This window comes from Capsicum annuum, chromosome 7 (assembly GCF_002878395.1).
Source record: "Capsicum annuum cultivar UCD-10X-F1 chromosome 7, UCD10Xv1.1, whole genome shotgun sequence".
Lineage (NCBI taxonomy): Eukaryota > Viridiplantae > Streptophyta > Magnoliopsida > Solanales > Solanaceae > Capsicum > Capsicum annuum.
The window spans coordinates 151,967,545-151,987,507 of NC_061117.1; positions in this window are offsets into that span (position 1 = coordinate 151,967,545).

Sequence of the window (19,963 nt, forward strand, 5' to 3'; positions counted from 1 at the left end):
GTCTAAGTCTGTGAACCACTTGACCAATAACTCTAAACTGAACTATCACCACTTTACTCTAGAATCTAGGGTATAAGAATACACAAAAACACTAAACTCACCTTGAAAGATTGCACTTAAAAGTGTAAAACCCTATGGCTGATGCTTCTTTCTGAGATATACTCTTAACTTTCTATTGGCTTAATCTTCAAAGATTCAAACTTAGACTCTAACATATGTCCTGGATATCCCCAAATCTGTAATAACAATACTACTTTCATCATAGCCCATAATCATCATATCCACAACATATATTTCGAATGAACAAACCTAAATTTTGCATATACTGCTATAAGTCTTCTAGTTCCCCTTTTATTCATCTAGTCCCATGAAAAATATTCTGCTCAAATTTAGATAACATTATCTCAACTCTAGTACTGCTGCTAAATTACTGGTTTTATTCTTTTAACCCAAGATCATATGCAGTCATAGTATTTAACGAATGAATCTAAAATCACGTCTTACTCCTAACCACTGAGGTACTATCCCTTCATTCACTGGTTGGTTCATTGAGAAGCTGAAACTGAACTACTCTATTTCTGAAATCAACTAAAGTAAATTGCTGGGATACTTTGGATGGGCATTTTTTGTATACCCATCTGGCTAGGATAGATTCACCTACTGGGATAGATATTGAGAAGTTCTCTACGAAGGTTTTTAGGACTAACACTAAAGTTGACAGCTATATGGAGGGGGTTATAAGAAAATGTTAAGCTCTAGATCTAGTAAGACATACATAAGAATATGAAAGGCCTATAACGTAACCATAACTGCATTAGGGAACTTTCCTAATCCTATTGGGACTGAATTATCTGTAACCTATCCTGATGCTAGCCACTCTTATCACTGGAAGCGGCAGCACCCTGCTGAGTCAGGTGATCGGAAAAACTAAAGGATAGTTGGACCGACCGTACTAATCACTCTTTTGGTAATATCTAGCTCTATAGCTTGGATTTCCATAACCAAAACACATATCAATGTCGACTTTAGACACACCCTTATGATTCATACCCTATTCTTCACAAATCAAATTAGTATGAACACCATTCCCACTACCTTAGGACTTACAACCTAGTGTGGTGTCTCAACTATTATTTATAAACTTAGTCACTGGCGCACTAGTTGAAGGAGGAGCTGGGGCTAAGAATTTCTGATGGATTTGGGAGCTATTACTTCCCCTTTACTTTGGCTTAAAACTACCTGTTATGAGCCTCTTATTCTTTCTCTCTTTCTTTCTATGCTTATGTAATACCCCGTATTTATGTAGCTCAGTTTAATTCTTAGTACATGAGTATTCCTATATAAATTTTTAAAATACTTAGGATTTTCCAGTTTAAGACCTACCAATGCCTATTTGGTATGACCACTTGCCTTTGATCGAATTCGCATATAATAATTGTTATCATTCTAGTATTCTGATGGCTCCACTTGAGGTTCTTTATGGTAGGAGATGTAGATCCCTAATTAGTTGATTCGAAGTAGGTGAGCCCACAGTAGTATGACCTAATTTAGTGTTTGATGCCTTAGGGAAGATTTAGTTTATTAGGGATAGGCTTAAGGCAGTCCAAAGCCCACAAAAATCATATGTAGATATGAGTAAAAAGGATCTCGAGTTTGAGATTAGAGATTTCGTGTCCTTGAAAATCTCTCCCATGAAAGGAATAATGAGGTTAGGCAAGAAGGAAAAAGCCATGTCCCCGATATGTCGATCCTTATAGAATTTTTAGTGGTTTTACAAAAGGTATCTTTTGAGCTTGAGTTTCCTTCAGAACTAGCTTCAGTACTCCTAGTATTCCACGTCTCCTTGCTAAAGAAATACGTTAGTGACCTAACAATCATAGTTCCCTTAGAGGGCGTACTTATTCAAAATGATATCTTATTTGAAGAGGTTCCAGTCCAAATTCTCGATCGTCAGATTCGCAGACTGAGGAACAAAGAAGTTCCCTTAGTCAAAGTATTTTAGAATAATTAGTCCATTGAGGGAGCTATTTGGGAAGTAAAAGAATATATGTGAACCAAGAATCCTCACCTCTTCTCCGTAAACTCAGATTTAAGTTGAGTTAACAGTTTTTCTTAGATTTACTCAATTCCATGTTCAGATACAGTTACCAACTTGGTATTAATTATCGTAAGATATCATCTTCATGACATCATTCATTTATGAATCAATGGAGCATGTACTCATGCATCACATATGTATGTTTAGTATGAAAACTCAGTTTATCTATAGTATCAGTCATGTAATCATTATTCAGTTGTGTATGTTTAGTGTGTAAACTCAGTCTATCAATATTTCTAAGCTTAATCAATCTCATTCGGGCATGAATCTTCCCAAGGGGGAAATGTTGTAATACCCCATATTTTACTAGCTAAGTTCAATTCTTAGTACATGAGTACTCCTATATAAATTTTGTAAAATACTTAGGATTTTCTAATTTAAGATCTACCACTGCATAGGAAATTTAGTTACCTTTCTATCGATATAAAGTTCTCCCAAATCCGATACCCGGGTGAATAGTTGGAGCAGTTTTTATAAAATAGTGTGCCACCCGGTGCAGCACCACATCACAGAGCTAGTTCAAATGGAATTCTTCAGTTTCCAGTGAAGCTCTGCAATAATGGCACGTCGCGCTAATGTTCCAATTCACAATTATCATTTTTCAGTGAGGAACCCCGATCCTACCGCGTTGCGCCTAAGGCTATTTTCCCAATTGTTAAAATTTAGTGAGGCTCCGTGATGGTGTCACATCATTCCAAGGGTCAATTTTACACTCGCCCATTTTTTTTACAGTGTTATCTAGGTTCCAGTTGCATACTGCGATGCCACCGTATCGCGGTGAAGCCCAAACTCGGTATTTTCAGTGACAAAATTTAATATCTTTCCAGGGATAAATTGGTATTTTTTCATGAACCAAATCAGTTTTAAACTCATAATTAACCCCTAAATAAACTAATTAGTCATCATGTACTCGCTTTCTCTCAAGAATAAATCATTCTCTCTCAAATTAAAAAAATCCTAGCATCAAGAATCAAGAATAATCCTCAAGCAATCCTCCAAGAACCTTCAAGAACTCATCTTTTCAGGTATGTTAGGTGTTCATTCATGGGTTCCTTTCATCCATGGATCCCAAGAACCCTATTTAAAGATACAATTTTATATATTTATGATTTCCATGCTTGAAATTGATTGTCTTCATGTTCATGATTTTAATTGGGTTTCAATTCATGATTTAATTGGAAGTTTCATGAAATTTAATAGAACGTGTGATGAATATGTTATTATATTGATAAACCCTTGAATTTACTAGTTAGTATTGTATCCACGATGTTCATGTGTTGACTATTATTATGTGAAATAATCAAGCTCCCCAAGTGTTTCATAAAATGCCTATGTGAATTGAATAAGGAAATCATGAAATACTAATATATGGTCCCATTCATGTACAATTTGATGTATATCAAGTATTTGACAAAATATCTAAATGAATCCATTGTTCACAAGCGAATATCATTTTTCTTTTCAAGATCATGCCATGCTTTATTTTTAATGCTATCTAGTCCAGGCGGTTTTAATACTTGGCAATCTAGCTGTTTACCTATAACTACGGTAGCTACAGAATAGTCTAAACAATGTCATGAATAGTAGTACTCAGTCCAATTCAGTCAGCCAACATAATTAGCAATGGTTTAGTCAAATCCAGTACAGTCTAGAAATTAATTCTGTGTCTGTTTGGTTGGGAGTAGGATTTAGCACCGAGTGAACCCAAGGGTGGGAGCTCACCTTTAAGTAGAGGGTGTGACCTTTAGTAGCAGTCCTTATATTATCGAACTACGTAGCCTGCATAAGTTAAGATATTAACCTGCTAGTTAAGGGTTATTAAGGTGTTTTACCTATCAATTATGAGTAGCACCATTCTCGTTCAGGGAACCTGCTAGATGAAGTTGACTCTCCAGCTTGTCTTCACCTATGGCATGGTACTAACACCTTTATAAATGGGGTTACAGGTTGGACCCTAATCTATTCAAAGAGGGGCATCTCAGTTAGATTATTACCTCCCACAGTTTAAGTTACAGTCTTAGTATAGAACTCAATTCAGTTCTAGAATCAAAACTATCAAACACAACCACCCAATTATCAATAATTCTGTTATCAGGAAATCTCAAATATAAGTTACTTATAAAAACTCAGTTCTTAGCTTCAGTAAAAAGCTTAGATATAGGATATATGTATTTGCACAATATGTATACTAGTGATTATAATAGCATCAGTTATTCATGTACTCTTATTCAGTTATTCCACATCATTCAGTTAGTTTATGTTCATGCATATGAACCCTTGCATTCTTTCTTACCTCATCTAGCATACTAATACATTCCATGTACTGACACATACTCTTTCTTTGCGCTATGATGTCTCATATCATAGGTTAGGACGCTCAGATTCTTGACTGTTCTTAGACAAATTCAGTTAGCAGTCGCAGATTCAGTAGTGAGTCCTCATCTATCGAAGATGTTATTTTATTTAAACATTATAGTAGCTTTAGTATTGCAATAGTCAGAGTTAGTTCGAGTTTTTCCCATCTTCACCTTTAGATAGTTAATTTTAAGGCTTTTCAGACTAGATTAGTTTAGACAGTATTCAGATTAAAGATGTTTTTATCAGATGTTATATTTTATCAGTATTTCAGATTATGAACCTTATGGCATTTCATCCTAACTTTTGCATTTATTTCAGTATTATTATTTAGTGCTCACAATAGGTACCAGTCATGGGTTAGCTTGTAGTTTTTCGGGGTCATAAGCACCGTATGGGATTTGGGGTGCAGATTTGTGGCGTTACAAACTTGGTATTAGAGCTTAAGGTTCAATAGAGTCCTAGAGAGTCTAAAATCTGCGTCTATTAGAATCTTTTCCATGGGTGTGTAGCGCGCCACACTTATGGACAAGAGGCTACGAGACATTTTTAGGAAAGTTTCCCTTCTTCTAGTATTCATGTCATATGAGTGAGCATGAGTTAAAATTAAAATCTCAGTCTAATTCTTTTCTTTCTTTCATATACAGAACATGCCTCCTAAAAAGACCAATGAAAGAAGAATAGGAAACCAGCGAGTACCTCAACTGGTTCAGGCAGATCCACTAGATAAGCATATCTTACATGCAAAATTTAGTGCTACTTTCACCATTTTAGACAATTTTATAACAGCTCAGAATGAATGACCAGCTACTATTCAAGCTAACCCAGGGGCCAATACTACTTCATCCAGGGTTTGAGACTTCACCTAACTGAATCCTCCTCTATTCTCAAGATCTAAGTCTTAAGAAGATCTATAGGAGTTCCTCGATTAGGTTCAGAAAGTCATATATATTATGTGAGTGACTTCCAGTGAGAGTGATGAGTTAGCGGCCTATTATCTATAAGAGTTAGTTCATATGTTGTTTAAGTAGTGAAAGGTAGAAAGGGATACAGATGCAGAGCCCATAGAGTGGGAAGAGTTTGTTACTACTTTTCTAGATAGATTCTTTCTCTTAGAGATGAGATAAGCCAAGGTGTAAGCATTGATCAATCTTAGGAAAGGTAACATGATTGTGAAATAGTATTCCCTTAAGTTTACTCAGTTATCTATGTATTCTCCCCATATAGTAGCAGATAGTAGGTCCAGAATAAGCATGTTCGTATTTGGTGTGTCTGAGAGTGTGGTAAAGGAGTGCAGAAACGTGATGTTAATTAATGAGATAGACATATCTAAGCTCATGGTCTATGCTTTGCAGATAAAATAGGCTATGAATAAGGAGAGAGAAAAGGAGAATAAGAGTCAGAACAGGTAGCTTTAATTTCACTCAGTCTAAGTCTGAGGGCAGTAACCGTTCCCAGTTTTGTCCAAAATCATCAGTTCCACCTCCATCCTTAGCCAGTGCTCTAGTACCTAAGTTTAGAAATAGTAACAAATATAGGGCGCCAGGCTCTAAATCTCAGGGTAGTGTATATAGTGCTCGAATAAATCCTCTTTGTAAGAAATGTGGTAGAAACCGTCAGGGTGTCTACAGAGCTGGCAGTGATGTATGCTTTTGGTGTGGCAAAATAGGCCATAGAATATGAGATTTTCCTCAGTTAGGTTCTCAAGTTCAGTATAATCGTCCCCCAGCTCAATTCGGTTACCTAAATCAGTAGGGTGCTGCTTCTAGTGCCATTAGTGGGCAACGCTCAGAGAAGCTCTATGCACTTCAGTCCAGAGAAGATCAAGAAAGTTCTCATGATGTGGTCACTGACACATTACAGATCTTCCATTTACATATTTATTCCTTATTATATCCAGGAGCCTCTCTTTATTTTGTAACTCCTTACATAGTAGTCAATTACCATGTCAGACTTGAAATTTTAATAGAACCTTTCTAAGTTTATCATAGCCTAGTGGGTATACAAGAACTATCTGATTATGATATCCAAGAAAGTAACTTTAGCAAACTTAGTAGAGTTAGATATGACAAATTTCCATGTCATTCTCGACATGGATTGACTCCACTCATGCTATGCCTCAGTTGATTGTAGAAATAGAATTGTACATTTTTAGTTTCCAAATAAACCCATCTTTGAATTGAGGGGTAGTACTACCTTGTGAGAGTTAAAGACTCTAGTTCAGAGACTTCTTGTCTTGAGTCAGTTCCAGCAGTAAATGAATTCTCAAATGTATTTGCTGAAGATTTTCCCAGAGTTTCTCCCAAAAGAAAAATCTATTTTAGAATAGACCATCTTCCAGATACTTAACCCATCTCTATTTTTCCATATAAAATTGCTCCAGAAGAACTCAAAGACTTAAAAGAATAGTTGAAAGAACTCTTAGATAAGAGATTCATCAGACCCAACATTTTCCCGTGGGGCACACTAGTTTTATTTGTGCATAAGAAAGACGATTCACTTAGAATATTTATAGACTACCCTCAGTTGAACAAAGTCATAGTCAAGAATAAATACCCACTTCCTAGAATCAATGAATTTATTGAGCAACTTCAAGGAGCCAATTACTTTTGTATAATAGACCTCTGATCAGGTTATCATCAGCTCAGAGTCAGAGAATAAGATATTCCGAAAATAGCTTTTCGAACTCGATATTGTCACTTTGAGTTTCTGGTCATTTCCTTTGATCTCATAAATGTCCCAGCAGCCTTCATGGACTTAATGAATCATGTGTTCAAGCAGTACTTAGACATGTTCATTATAGTCCTTATCGATGACATTCTTGTCTATTTTCGTAGTGAAAATGATCATGCATATCACTTTAGAAATGTACTTCAGACTCTCAAAGCCCATCAGTTGTTCTCTAAATTTAGTAAGTGAAAATTTTGGCTAAGGTCAATAATATTCCTTGGTCATCTTGTCTCCGGTGATGGCATTAGAGTTGATCCTCAAAGGATAGAAGCGGTGAAAAACTAGCCTAGATGTATTTCTTTATTAGATATCAAGAGTTTATTAGGTTTAGATAGTTATTACCATTGATTTATTGAAGGGTTTTCATCTATTGCAACCCCCATGTCCAGATTGACTCAGAAGAAAGCTAAGTTTTAGTGGTTAGATTTTTATGAGAAGAGTTTTCAGTAGTTGAAGACTCGACTCACTACAACCCTAATTTTGATGTTACCAGATGGTTTAGATGAGTTTGTTGTGTACTTTGATGTATCTAGAGTAAGTTTAGGATATGTCCTCATGCAGATAGGTAAGGTCATAACCTATCCCTCTAGATAGCTTAAGACCTATGAGAAGAATTACCCAACCCATGATCTTGATTTAGCAGCTGTAGTGTTTTCCTTAAAAATTTAGAGGCACTATTTGTATGGGGTGCATGTTGATGTGTTCATAGATAAAAAAATCTTATATTATTTGTTCTCTCTAAAAGATTTAAATTTGCGTCAGAAAAGGAGGTTAGAGTTGTTAACAGATTATGATATGTGTGTTTTATATCATCCGGGCAAGGCAAATATAGTGGCAGATGCTCTCAGCAGATTGTCTATGGGTAGTTTTGCTATAAAACCCCGCAAAATTCTCTCATAGTCTGAGCCTTAGAGTGTATTCAGTAAAGTGTTAATCTGGCCTAAAAGGTTGATAAGTGTCTTCCCAAGAAACAAGTATTTTGAAACATGTAGAATTTCACTAATATCAGCTTTTTGTCATGTAGAGCATTGAAATAGCTTTCCGTTAATACCAAATTCGCCAAAATTTGACACTCAGGTGAAGAGCTAGAGCCATTTCGCGAAGCCATTTTGTCAAATTCCAGTGAGCCTCCACGATTCCACAGCATCGCGGTGTTTTTCTAGTTTGCAACCAAAGTGGCAACATGAATTACACCGCATCACTCCAAGGCCCAGTTTTCCAACTGTCCAATTTCCAGTAATATGGCACGATTATGGCGCGTTGCCTTGCACATAAAATTGGGATTTTTCCAGTTCCAGATTTTTAATTCCAAGGGCAAAAAAGATTTTTTCCCAACCCGTATATATACTCTTTAACATGAAATTCAGCACATTTACATCCAAATATTGTTGGTTTCTCTAAATTTTCTTTAAGAACAAGACCTAGGGTTTCTAATCCAAAACTTTTCTGAGAATCATATAACAAGGTATACAGATGTTGATTTTTGGGTTCCTTCCACCCAAGAAGTTTAAGAATCCTTTTTTAAATTAAAAGCTCTTATATTTATGAGTTTTCATGATAAATGTGAATTGAAGTTGAAGTTCATGTTATTATTGAGTTTGAATTCATGTTTCATTTACAAAGTTTCAAACTTTGATCCTAGTATATGATATTCATATGATGTTCATGATAAACCCCTTTCAAGTTGCATGTTAGGTGATGTGTTTATGTCAATTAACTATAGAAATTATGAATAACCAAAGCATGCTCCCCATATGTTTGATAAAATGCTTATGTTAAAGAATTAGAGCCATTATAGCATGTGGACTATCAATCCCCAATTATGTGAAAACCCATGCATGCCAAGTGTTTATTGAAAAGCCTTAGTAAATGAATTGTGATATGATAGCATGAAATTCCTGAATTATGTGCTCTTTGATATATGCTAAGAGTTTAATACATACTGAGTGTTCAATGTAAGACATTGTTGAATAGAGTATGAGTCAATAGCATGTCTCCCTATACTATCTCATGTTTATGATTTTTAAATACTTGAAGAGATACTTTAGTGATTGTAATGGTGAATGAATGTCCATGGTCTTGATTATTCAAGAATGGTTATATTTTACTTTTATGTTATAGAGTCTTGGAGGTATTTATACCTGACAAATTAGCTGTATTCTAGAGCACGTGTAAGTTTCCTCGATAATCTCAGTTACGCCACGATTCTTAGAACTCAGTGAGTTATAGAACTCTATACTCTCAGACAGATACAGAACTTAAGGAATCTTTAAAATCTCAATAATCTCAGTATCGCTATTATTTTAGCGTCAGTTTAGTACTCAGCTCAGATCTAGTAGTATTCATATGTTCACTTCGGAACTCAGTCTCATGCAGTTAGATAACAAGATTCAGTAGCATTCCGTCATATATAGAACTAAGTGAATTCAGCGTAACTCAGTTAGGTCATTCGAGAAATATGATCAGCAACAGATTTAGCTCTGTTTAAGTTCTGTTAAGAATTAGTTTTGAGTCTTTTAGTTGGGAGAAGGAGCTAGCATTGAGCGAGTGCATTGATGGTGGCTCTCTGTTAGAGAGGCAGAGTCGTTAGAAAAAATCCCTGAAATCCACAACTATGTAGCCAGCGCAGGAGCAAAAGTCACCCGTTAGAATAAGGCTTAAGTATTATACTGCCTTAGACTTGACTTTCTATAAGGGTCACCTATAAGAGAGGCTTGACCAGAGTAGAGGTCCTTACCCATGGAATGGTATTGATACCCTTCCAGCTGGGTTTACAGGTTAGACCCCACCTGTTCAGATTTAGGTTATGTCGGTTAAGAAAGAACTTCTATAGTTACAGGTTCAGTATCAACCTTCAGAGTAGAAGTCAGAAATCTAGACTTTCAGATACAGTTACCTACATCATTAAGGAACCCAAATAGCTCCATTAATTTATGGACCACTCGGTAGATAGGAATGGTATTATGTAAAGTTATTTAGTATAAGTGTTATCAGATCCAGAGATCACCTATTAGATAAGCTTAATCCCAGTCTCAAATTCAATTGAGTAATCTCATCATTAGATCTAGAGATCACCCATTAGATAGGCTTGGTCTATATCTCAGATTCAGTAGAGTAATCTCATTATCAGATCCAGAGATCACTCATTAGATAGGCTTGATCTCAGTCTCTAATTCATTTGAGTATTCTCATTATCAGATTCATAGATCTTTTATTTGATAGGTTTGATCTCTGACATAATTTTTTCTTATCACTGATAGTAGATTTAGGGAACATCCGTTAGAGAGGTTATATCTCAGAGTCAGACAGTCAAGAGTAGTAAGCTCAACTTTTAGTCATTGATATGAGTAGATTCAGTTAATCAGCTTCTGTATCATCAGTTTCTGAGATCACTCATTAGATTGGACTGATCACAATTTCAGTACTAAGTTTTCCATGTTAGGAGATTCAGTTGTTCAGTGTCTCAGTATTAGTAGTGAGTTCAGATGTTAGTAAAGCTGTATTTCGAGTTGTGATGTTTTTAGTTATGGTTTATGCATTCATGCATATGTCCTCATTTAGTATTCTCATGATTATTTAGTTAAGTAATTGTTCATGCATAAGCCCTTGCATTTAGCCTTACCTCATCTTCATACTCAGTATATTCCCGTACTGATGCATTTGCGCTATGGTGTTTTATTTGACACCATAGGTTCAGAGGAACAAGATCCAGAGTACCCCTAGTAGCTCAGTTTTGGCAGCGCAGTAGACATAGCAATGAGTTCCCTTTATTCGAGGATGATCCTAATTTTATCATCATATCAGATTTAGTTTATTTTCAGTAGACAGAGTTTGTTCGGGACATGTCCCATCAACTTTATAGTCTAGACAATTTAGAGGCTTTTCAGATAAATATATCAGTATTTAATTTTCAATTTTGAATATTTTAGATGTTTTGAACCTTATGGCTAGTTTTAATCAGTTTTACATATTTATTACTGATATTATGTAGTGCTCAGGTATAGATATTAGTAGAGGGTTAGATTATGGTTCTTTGGGATCATGAGCACCGTTACCAACTTGGTATCAGAGTCTAAGGTTCAATAGTGTCCCAAGACATCTAAAAAGCCTTATCTAGTAGAGTCTTGTGCATGGGTATGTTGCGTACCACACTTACGTACAAAAGGCTATAAGAAGTTTTTAGGAGCAGTTTCCCTTATTTCAGTATTTATTTTTTATGAGTGAGCATAAGCTCAAGTTGATTCTCAATCTAATAAACCTTTTTCTTCTATTTACATAATATGCCTCCTTACAGAGATAGTGCCCATAGGGTTGATGACCATCCACCTCAGCGAGTAGATCTTGAGAATGAGAGTGTATCATATACTGAGTTTCTAGTTGCTTTTCATGTGCTAGCCCTAGCTGTGATGACTGATGTTCAGGGGAACTTATGGCTCCTTCTCAGAAAGATGGGGGTTTAGTCGCAGCCAGAATTAGAGATTTCAGAAGGATGAGCCCGCCAGAATTCTTTGAGTCAGTAGTAGGTGAGGACCCATATCTTTATATAGAGAAGGTGAGGAAGATCACCCATATTATGCATGTTTCTTAGAAGAAGAGTTTAGAGTTAACGTCCTATAGGCTGAAGGATATTTCTCATGATTGGATAGTGATATGGAAGAAGGGGAGAGGGGAGGATGCAGTTACTGCGACTTGGCAAGAGTTTCAGGATACCTTTTTATATAAGTTTTTACCACAAGAGATGAGAGAGGCAAAGGTATAGGAGTTTATAAACATAAGGCAAGGCTTCATAACAATGGATGAGTATTGTTTTAAGTTCAACCAGTTAGCTAAGTATGCTCCTGACTTGATAGCTGACCCTAGAGCAAGTATGAGTACGTTTGCGACTGGTGTATGTGGGTTAGTGTTCAAAGAGTGTAGGGTTTCTATGCTCAATATATATATAAACCTTGCTAGATTGATGATGCATGCGTAATAAATTGTGGCAGATAGGATGAAAGAAAGAGAGATAGTTAGTAAAAAAGATAGAATACGTAATCATGGTTTCTCTCAGGCAAGGTCCCAAGGTGGTAGCCGTTCTTAGCATAGCTAAATATTGTCAGTCCCATCTTCATCATCAGCTAGTGTATCCACACCAATGTTCTGGGATGCCAGTCATGATGGGGAACAAGGCTCCAAATCCCAGAGTAGTACTAGTGGTGTTCGTTCCAATCCACTTTGTTGAGAGTATTGCAAGAGTTACCTAGGTATGTGTAGAGCTGGTAGGGATATATGCTTTGGGTGTGGTAAGCCAGGCCACAGAGTGTGAGAGTGTAGATTGCTAGCTTAAAGGGGTAGAGAGTTTTGTCAGCAGGGTGACCCCTTTTCGGTGCTAATAGTGGTCAGCGTTAGAATAGACTTCATGCACTTTAGACCCACCATGATCAGGAAAGGTTCCCTGATATAGATTCGGGTATGTTATGAGTCCTTTATCTTTATGACATGCATTGTTAGATCCTTTACTCCCATTTTGAGCTTATATATTAGCATGAGTCAAGCATTAGTTTCAGAGATATGTCGATCAATCATGACCAGTTCGTAGGTGCCCCGTGTACCGCCCCAATATTTCAGCAAAGTGTGTTTAGAGGCACATAGAGTCCCAAGGGGGATATAGCCCATGATATTGCAGTGCTTTCACGTCCTTGGACTCATTCAGTTGCATGTTCAGACTTTTCTTATGAAGTTAACATCAATTGTCATTGAATAGCCAGTCATGCTTTTGAGAGTCAGTTCAGTCAGACATTTATGCATTAGATAAGAATGTTCAGTAGAAAGAGTTGAGTTTTTTAGTGTATTCAGTCATACATTCACAAGAACAACTCATTTACGCATCCATGCATCAAATATGCATGTGTATTATGAGAATTTAACTTATGAGTAGCTTCAGTCGAGTATTTCATGCATCAGATATGTATGTCCAGTATGAGAGCTCAGTATATCATTAGTTTTAGTTGCATGATCATGTTTCATATGCTTCCATTCATTGAGTAAGTTTAGTCGATCAATATTCTTAGCCTATCAAGAGACATTCAAGGATGAATGTTTCCAAGGGGGAGGTATTGTAAGACCCCACAAAATTCACTCTAGTCTGAGCCTTATAGTGTGTTTATTAAAGTGTTAATACAACCCTAAATAATTGAGAAGTGTCTTCTTAAGTGAGAAGTATTTTGAACCATGTAGAATTTCCCAAATATTGACTTTTTATCATGTAGAGCATTTAATAAGGTTTCTATCGATAACAAATTCGCCCAAATCCGACACTCGGACAAAGAGTTAGAGCCATTTTAGTGAGACAGTATGACACTTGGAACTTTAGCGCATCGCGGAGCCAGCCAAAATGACAACTGTCAAATTCCTGTGAGCCTCCGTGATTCCACTGTATTGTAGTTTTTTTCTAGTTCTTAACCAAAATGGCAACGTAATTTCCACCGCATTGTGCCAAGGCTCAGTTTCCAAATTGTCCAATTTCTAGTAAGTTGGCACTATTATGGCGTGTCATGCCAGCACGTAAAATCAAGATTTTTCCAGCTTCAAAATTTTAATTCTAAGGGTAAAAAGGGTCCTTTCCCAACTGCCATATATATTCTTTAACATGAGATTTAGCATATTTACACCCAATATTATTGGTTTCTCTAAATTTTCTTCAAGAACAAGACCTAGGGTTTCTAATACAAAACTCAAGTCATTAAGATTCCTCCGTAAATCTTTCAAGAATCATATAACAATGTATACAGATGTTGAATTTTGGGTTTTTCCTTCTGATAAGTTCAAGAATCCTTTTCTAAATTCAAAGATCTTATATTTATGAGTTTTTATAATTCATGTGAATTGAAATTGAAGTTCATGTTATTATTGTGTTTTAATTCATGTTTTGTTTACAAAGTTTCAAGCTTTGATCATAGTATATGATATTCATGTGATGTTCATGATAAACCCTCTTCAAGTTGCATGTTAGGTGATGTGTTTATGTCAATTAAGTGTTGAAATTGTGAATAACCAAAGCATGACCCCAGATATTTGATAAAATGCTTATGTGAAAGAATTAGAGCCATTATAGCATGTGGACTAGAAATCCCCAATTGTGTGCAAACTCATGCATGCCAAGTGATTGTTGAAAAGTCCTAGTGAATGAATTGTCATATCATAGCATGAAATTTCCCAATTATTTGCTCTTCGATACATGCTAAGACTTTAATACATGATGAAGTGTTTAATGTAAGACCTTTTTAAATGGAGTATGAGAAAATTGCATGTCTCCCTATACTATCACATGTTTATGATTTCTAAATACTTGACGAGATAGTTTAGTGATTGTGATGGTGAATGAATGTCCATGGTCTTGATTCTTCAAGAATGGTTATGTTTTACTTTTATGTTATCTTGGCCTGGGGGTATTTATACCCGAGAAATTAGCTGTAGTCTAGAGCCCATGTCAATTTCCTTGATAATCTCGGTTAAGCCATAATTTTCAGAACTCAGTGAGTTATAGAACTCTGTACTCTCAGACAGATACAGAACTTAAGAAATCTTAAAAATCTCAGTAATCTCAGTAGTGCTAGTATTATAGCCTCAGTTCAGTACTCAGTGCAAATCTAGTAGTATTCAAGTGGTCAGTTCGAAACTCAGTATCATATAGTTAGATAATTAGATTTAGTGGTATTTTGTTAGATATGGAACCAAGTGAATTTAGTGTAACTCAGTCACGTCATTCGAGAAATATGATCAGTAACAGATTCAGCTCAGTTTAAGTTCAATTAAGAATTAGTTTAGAGTCTTTAAATTGGGAGTAGGAGCTAGTACCGAGGAAATACAGGGATGGTGGCTCCCCGTTAGAGAGGCAAAGTTGTTAGGATCAATCCCTGAACTCTAGAACTGCGTAGACAGTGTAGGAGCAGGATTCACCCATTAGAATAAGGCTTGACTATTATATTGCCTTAGTGTTGACTTCCCATAAGGTTCACCCATTAGAGAGGCTTGACCAGAGTAGAGGTCTTTACTCGTGGCACGATATTGACACCCTTCCAGCTGGGGTTACAGGTTGGACCCCACCAGTTCAGACTTGGGGTATGTCGATTAAGTGACAACTTCCATAGTGGTCGATTCAGTATCAACCTTCAAAATAGAAGTTAGAAATCAGGATTGTCAGATACAACCCCCTATATCAGTAAGGAACCTAGATAAATCCATTGATTCATGGACCACCCGCTAGATAGGCATGGTATCATATAAAGTTATTTAGTATCAGTATTATCGGATCGAGAGATAACCCATTAGATAGGCTTGATCTCAATCTCAGATCCAGTTGAGTAATCTCATTATCAGATCCAGAGATCACCCGTTAGATATGATTGATCTCAGTCTCAGATTCAGTTAAGTAATCTTATTATCAGATCCAAAGATCACCCATTAGATAGGCTTGATCTCAGTCTCAGATTCAGTTGGGTATTCTCATTATCAGATTCAGAGATCTTTCGCTAGATAGGTTTGATCTCAGACATAATATTTTCTTATCATTGATAGTAGATTTAGGGATCATCCATTAGAGATATTTGATCTTAGATTCAGATAGTTGAGAGTAGTAAGCTCAGCTTTCAGTCATTGATATGAGTAGATTCAGTAAATCAGGTTCAATATCATCAGTTTCTGAGATCACTTACTAGATGGTACTAATCTGAATTTCACTACTCAGTTTTCTATATCAGGAGATTCAGTTGTCCAGTATCTCAGTATTAGTAGTAAGTTCAGATATTAGTAAAGCAGTATCTGAGTTTCAATATTTCGAGTTGTGATGTTTTTAGTTATGGTTTGTACAGTCATGCAGATGTCCTTATTCAGTATTCTCATGATTATTCATTTAAGTAATTGTTCATACATAAGACCTTGAATTTAACCTTACCTCATCTTCATATTTAGTACATTCTCATACTAATGCATTTGCGCTATGGTGTTTTGTTTGACACGATAGGTTCAGAGGCACGAGATCCAGAGTACCCCTAGCAGCTCATTCCCTGTCAGTAGCTGTAGACATAGCAGTGAGTCCCCTTTATTATAGGATAATCCTTATTTTATTATTATAGAAGATTTAGATTATTTTTAGTATATAGAATTTGTTCGGGACATGTCCCATCAACTCCATAGTTCAGACAGTTTAGAGGTTTTTCGTAAAAATGTATCAGTATTCAGTTTTTAGTTTTGAGTATCATAGATGTTTTGAACCTTATTGCCAGTTTTTACCAATTTTCCACATTTATTATATATATTATGCAGTTCTCAGTTATAGATATCAGTAGATGGATAGCTTGTGGTCCATCGGGATCATGAGCACCATGTGACATTCTGGTTTTAGAAAAATTGGGTCATTACAGTTGCTCACATTGAGAATGATAAGAAAAAGTTAGTTCAGGAAGTTCATCAGCTTGCTCGACTAGGTATCCTCTTAGTCAATTCCGTAGAGGGTAGTGTGTGGGTACAAAATAGTTTAGAATCATCTTTGGTTTCCAGAGTGAAGGAAAAGCAAGACAGAGATCCCAGTCTTATTAGGTTAAAAGAGTCAGTTAGAGATCAAAAAGTAGAGGTTTTCCTCCAAGGTGGAGATTGCGTGTTGCATTTCTAGGTTTGTCTATATGTTGTAGGTGTACATGACTTAAGGCGATAAATTTTTACAGAAGCGTATGGTGCTCATTTCTCGATTCATCTAGTGGCTACTAAGATGTATCGCAAATTGTGGGAGATCTATTAGTGGAGTGGGATGAAGAGGGATATCGCAGAGTTTGTATCTAAGTGATCTATGTGTCAACTGGTTAAGATTGAGCACCAGAAACCCAGTGGGTTCATGCAGGAGTTCAGTGTTCCCATATGGAAATGGGAAGAAGTGAACATGGACTTTGTGACAGGTTTTCCTCGTCCTCATCATCAACATGATTCAATTTGGGTTATTGTAGACAAGATGAATAAATCATCTCATTTATTGCCATTACAACTTCCTACTCTGCCAAGGATTAAGCCAATCTCTATATCAGGGAGTTGGTCAGGTTATATGGCATCCCAGTATCTATCATCTCATATAGAGGTACCCAATTTTCCTCTCACTTTTGGAAAGCATTCCTAAAGGGTCTTGCTACCCAAATTAACCTTAGTACAACCTTCCACCCTTAAACAGATGGTCAAGTAGAAAGGACCTTTCAGACTTTCGAAGATATGTTAAGAGCCTGTGTTGTTGATTTTAAAGATAGTTAGGATGACCACTTACCTTTGATCGAATTTACATATAATAATATTTATCATTCCAGTATTCTAATGGATCCATTCTAGTGTCTTTATGGTAAGTGATATAGATCCCCAATTGGTTGGTTTAAGGAAGGTGAGGCCATAGTTGTAGGGCCTGATTTATTGTTTGATGCTTTAGAGAAGGTTAAGTTGATCTGGGAAAGGCTTAAGGCAACCCAGAGCCTACAGAAATCACATGCAGATGTGAGAAGAAAGTATCTCGAGTTTGAGATTGGTGATTTTGTGTACCTGAAAATCTCTCCCATGAAGGGAGCAAAGAGGTTCGGCAAGAAGGGAAAGCTCAGTTCCCGATATGTCGGTCCTTATAGAATTCTCATTCATTTCAGAAAGGTAGCTTACGAGCACGAGTTGCCTTCAGAACTAGTTTAAGTACACTCAGTATTCCACGTCTCCTTACTAAAGAAATGCATTGATGACCCTACATTCATAGTTCCCTTAGAGGGCATAGATATTCAGAATGATCTCCCTTGCAAAGATATTCTAGTATAAATTCACGATCATCAAATTCACAGACTGAGGAACAAAGAAGTTGTCTTAGTCAAAGTTCTTTGGAGGAATCATTCCGTTGAGAGAGCTACTAAGGAAATAGAAGAAGATATGCAGACCAAGTATCCTCACCTCTTCCCCACAAACTTAGATTTAGCTTCAGGTAATAGTCTTTCTTAGGTTTACTCAATTCCATGTTTAGATACAGTTACAAACTTGGTATTAATTACCATTGCATATCATCTTCATGAAATTATACATTCATGAATTAGTTCAGCCATGTACTCATGCATCAGATATGCATGTTCTATATTAAAACTCAATTTATCAGTAGTATCAATCATGTAATCATGATTTAGTTATGCATGTTCAGTGTGTAAACTCAGCATATCAGTATTTCTCAGCTTAATTAGTCTTATTCGAGGAAGATGTTCCTAAGGGGGAGATATTGTGATACCCCATATTTTCCTAGCTTAGCTTAATTCTCAGTACATGAGTATTCCTATATAAATTTTTTAAAATACATAGGATTTTCCAGTTTAAGACCTACCAATGTGTAGGAAATTCAATCAGCTATCCAACGATATAAAATTTGCCCAAATTCGATTCCCGGGTGAAGAGTTAGAGCAGTTTTTGTAAAATATTGTACCACCTGGTACTGCACCGCATCGCGAAGCCAGTTCAAATGGCATTCGTTAGTTTCCAGTGAATCTTTGCGATAGTGGCACATCGTACAAATATTTCAGTTCATAATTGTCATTTTCCAGTGAGGGACAACAATCCCACTGCATCGCGCCAAGGGACATTTTCCTAATTTTCAAAATCCATTGATACTCCGTAATGGTGCCGCATCGCGATGCCACCACATCACTGTGAAGGCCAAACTTAGGATTTTTTAGTGATGAAATTTAATTTGTTTCTAGGGGTAAATTTGTATTTTTCCGGAATGCAAATCTGTATTAAACACATAATTAACCCCTAAATAACCTAATTATTTATTATTTACTCTCTTTCTCTCCGGAATAAATCATTCTCTCTAAATTAACAAAACCCTAGCTTCAAGAATCAAGAACCATGGAGTCTAAGAACCCTATTTAAACATACAAGTTTATGAATTTAGGAGTTCCATGCTTTAGATTGATTGTATTCATGTTAATTGAAATTGAAATTAAATAGCATGTGTGATGAATAAGGGATTATCTGGATAAACCCTTGAATTTACAAGTTAGTATAGTATCCATGATGTTCATGTGTTGAATATTGTTACGTGAAATCATCATGCTCCCCAAGTGTTTGAGAAAATGCCTATGTGAATTGAATAGGGAAATTTTGACAGTAGTTTAAGTATTTCAGTAGTCGGAGTTAGTTGGGGGCTTGTCCCATCAACTCCATATTCAGACAGTTCTGTTGGAAGGTTTTCAGACTAAACTTGTTCAGATAGTATTCAAATTTTAGTGTTTTTATCAGATGTTATGTTTATTAGTATTTTAGATTATGAACCTTATGACATTTCAGCCTAAATTCCATATTTATTTCAGCATTATTATTTAGTGCTCACAGTAGGTACTAGTCATGCGTTAGCTTGTGGTCCTTCAGGGTTGTAAGTACTATGTGGCGACTGGGGTAATGACTTGGGGCATTACGGCTTTCCCTCCTCACTCTACTAAGCAAGAATCAAAAGCCTTGATAGGATAAAATCCTGTAGATTGCTCAGAGAAACTACTGAATAAGCTAAGGTAGTAAAAGCAGCTCTAAATAGGCATGAGAGACATGCTCAGTCATGGGATCTTCCTAAACAGGCGGAGCTACAGGCTGATTCCCGTTTCTTCTTCCTTTGTTCTTTCAAGGATAATTTTCTATACATAAATGTATTGATAAGTTAGAAATATATTATTAAATAGAGCTCATGCTCTTTCGTATGACATGAACACTAAAATACGGGAAAATTTTTCCTAAAAATATCTTGTGGCC